Source organism: Labrus mixtus, chromosome 6, assembly GCF_963584025.1.
Source record: "Labrus mixtus chromosome 6, fLabMix1.1, whole genome shotgun sequence".
NCBI classification, from domain to species: Eukaryota; Metazoa; Chordata; class Actinopteri; order Labriformes; family Labridae; genus Labrus; species Labrus mixtus.
Window position 1 is genome coordinate 11,609,158 of NC_083617.1, and position 4,131 is coordinate 11,613,288.

Consider the following 4,131-nt stretch of genomic DNA (forward strand, 5'->3'; position numbering starts at 1 on the left):
GGGCCCGCTGAGAGCCATGTGAATACTTAATTATTTAAACGGTATAAAAAAATAGCACTTATGTTTAAAAAAAACTAGACTTGTTTATTTTGTTGTGTTTTACATTAAAAATGTCCAAAATGTTCAACAGTGTTCAAACACAAAGAAATTCTTCAGTCCATCAATTTTGTTCTGATTATTCAGAGTTTGGTCGTGGTGGCAGCAGGCTGAACAAGTTCACAAGCAAGACACAAAGACAAAGCTCCCTCTGCTATTGTATGTGTTCATGAATGAATGCGACAAAATATGTTGACACACTACCTGCTCACATTCATGCACATGATTGCTGCCTGAGTCCCATCGGCATAAAATATTACAACAACTTTTACTATTAGAAAACAATGTAATAAAACCAAGTCTTTGATTGTTTGCCATATCTGGAAGATTTAGAGAAAATGGGACCACATGTTTTCAAAATAGAATAAGTTATTCACTGTGCAGAGGGTCAACTTTCAATCAACTCTGTAAAATACAAATGAAGGTACGAGTAAATGAAGAGTTTACTCATAGAGCCCGCTGACATGCTGGCCTGAACCTATGCTGTGAGCTTCTAGTTATGCGACAGTACGACTTTAAACCACATGTGCTTCATCGCCCCTAATCTATGAAACCATAAAGCATGTGTGAAGACAACAGGAAACTATTAGCTGTTTAGTCAGGGAGGCGTTCAGAACATTAAGATAGTCTTGGAGTGAACAGTGAGCAAACAACTTTGATTAATTGTTTGAATATGTGTGCAATATACAGCCTGTAGACCCTTTGCTTTCTTCACAAACCCTGATAAGAACTAACAAGAGGGTCTACATTTTCTCCCTTCAAGGGTTAAAGTAAATAGGGGTTTGTTGTATCCTTTAGAGGCCAACTCAAAGGTTGTCACCCCAAGTGTAGAAGGTGCAAAGATATGTGCTTGATATGGAGTGAGGCCTAATGGGTTTGTCCTTTGAACTCTTCAAGCAGAGAGAAGTACACAGGGAATAACTGAACTGTAGCTTCGGGTGTCTCCAGGTTATCATAAAAGATTTCCGGACAAAAAAGTTCAATTATTGCCAGCATGTTTCTCTCAATTGTTCTTTATCAGGCCTTGTGTTGATCTGATCTGCTATTACATTGGTTTATGGTTTGTTGGATCCGTCATCTTTTTCACATTAGTCATTACAGGGTGATGTTAAAACTCCTTGACAACTGATACTGTGTTGTTATGATTCACATGGTGACACGGTGAAAAAGACTTGAAAAATAGCATTGAAACAACAACTTGTGGTTTTGAATAAAATAAGACTTCGACTCCTACAGCACCAGCTGAAGATACTCGGGAATATATTTCTGTCCAAGTCATTACTTGAGGGGTTTTTTATTACAAAATTGGAGATTATGAAATCACCTTAGCGACTGAACTTTTTTACTGAGTGTGTTTCAACCAAATAACTGTCTGCCGATACTCTGCCGGTGGATTGTATGATCAGTAGAGCTGTGTTTATTCTGTAATCCAAATCACCTGTCTGTCAGACCAAGAAATACTCAATGCTGGAAAACAACATTAGCCAACGAGGACTGACTTGTGCCAATTGGTTCGAGAGGTTTAACAAGAAAATAGAAAGACAGATGGAACATGATTACAGTTGTGATAGTAAAGGGACTAAGGGACTAGTATGGGACTGTATAACAACAGATTTTGTTTACTCTTGTACATTTTGTGATGACTAATAAAAACACAGTACATTATGTTACAGAAGATACCTTACTTGCGCTTTGATTTAACTGAATACATTAGTGGTGCATATTGCTCAACAAATGTGCAGTTAATCAAATCACAAATGAAGTGGCACTTTGGGTCTGGGACCTGATTTGTTAATAGTAATTATTAATAGAGGCTCATTATGCTAAGCTGAGTGAAATGGGTTGCATTGATCCAAAGAGCTTTGCTCTTTTCCACTAACTACTCATTCACTCTCACAGGAGACAGAAGATTTCCCTTCAAGGTGCTTGCCGCCACAGGAATAGGGTGTCCATATTTTCAAACCTCCAAATTGGGTCACTTTAATTTTACCACAAACCCAGAGGTATCGATCTACAGATCAGAGACCTGCTCTTGTCACACAGCTGAGCAGCCTGTTTAAGTTGGTTGTCCAACTTCCTTTTCTGCGTGACAGCTGGCCTGCCTGTCTTTACGCAGCAGGTCCTGTAACTGTAAGTATTATAAGCTAAGCTAGCTAAGCGACAGCTAAAACGCTGAGATTGACTGATTGACACATGTGCAGACAAATCAGTACTGAACTTTGACTCGCGGTGCATTAGTTATGTTTTTCTATTGGTTAAAACAGCAACAGCCTTGGCCTATACAGACAAATCAGTGTAGTAAACATGGTGTATTGTTTTGGTTTGTTAAAACCGGGACAAGAACAGTTCAAAACAGGGACATATTAGTGTATTACAGATATGTGTGTGGACTCGCGACACAGAGCTTTAAAACTGGACGGTCCCTGACAAATCGGGAAATATGGTCACCTTACACAGGAAGTGAATCTGGGCTCCTGCACCTTTGTACCCTTAACACAGTGGACTAACCACCCTTCCGTTACCTCTTAAACCACAGCTGTTTATTTTTGTAAACAAACAAGATGGCTGCCTCTGCTATCAAACCTTCTGAGTCTGCTATTGTGTCAGTATGAAAAGAACTGGATTACAGTTTGCTTTACATACAAATGGTACGCATTGGCCGATGAACCATAATATGCTAAATTTCTTTGTAGTATGTCAAATTAGAAGACATGAATTGGATATTAAATCTTTCTAGCTAACTTAGAAGCCTATACTGCAACTTCACAAGTTAGGTTTTTCTGAATTGGGTTCAGACATTTTATCTGAACGGCCACAATTCTTGGCTTAATGAACATATATGCAAACTTTAACTGTAACTTTGGGTTTTCTTTCATCTCTAGTGCTTGTGTTTGTCTATACAGTAACTCTTTTGTCCATACCCTATAGATGACCTAAACGTTCAGATCCCTGTAGTGAACTGCTGCTATAATCCGTCACAGGAGCCAAGACGAGGCTCTGATATTTAAGTTGAAACTTTTTATACTTTCTGACTACTTAACAGTTCACCCGAGGCAACATTTTTAAAAATGAACGTAGCGTCTCGTAATACAACCCTCCTCGATTTCTGATATTATCTTTAACTTTGTGATAGCATGTCAGCTGTTGTGGTATCTGTGCAATCTCTGATAACAACATGTTCTATTCTGAGAATTATTGGGAAGGGTTGACTTTGGAGGGAGCTGTGCGTGTGTGTGTGTGTGTGTGTGTGTGTGTGTGTGTGTGTGTGTGTGTCTATCCGGGCTCCCCGTGGTCCTTCTATTGGTCTTCTGAGTGGGTGGTCTATTCGTAGAGAGGAGCAGTGGAAACATTATACCTACGTACACACACACACACACACACACACACACACACACACACACACACACACACACACAGACACACACACACACACACAAACACACACAAAGGGAAACTGGGAATCACACCAACGCAGCACAGCAGAGGGTGGAGCAGCAGCCTTCTTCCAGATGTGTGACATTAATTTAGCTGATCCAAAACATGAACCGGTAGCTCCCACTCACTCATCACCACGGTGTGACTGTTTAAGTGTGTGTGTGTGTGTGTGTGTGTAAAATATCTTCACCCTTCCTTTTTATTACTTGCACACTCAGAAATACACCTGCAAGTCTATGTTTTTTTTTTCCGATGTTCTCCAAGATTTGGCAACAGAAGGACCCAAGATAAGAAAAGGAAAGATGAGACTGAAATAAAAGTTATGCACTTGGATTTTACGGTGGGGAGAAAGATGGAGCACAGAGGATTTAAGGGAGACAAGGTGGATGATTAAAAAAAGGGGGACGAAGATGAGGGGTGGAGCAGGTTGTGAGAACAGTCTCCACTCTGACCTGTGGAGCAGCGCCCCTGGACTTTCATACAATCCTTTCCACTGGGATGGAGAGGGGGATACGGTGCATGGAAAGACAAAGAAAGAAAAAAAAAAATGATATTAAATAAGAAGAGCGGAGGAGGAGAACGAGGAGAGAAGATGTAGGA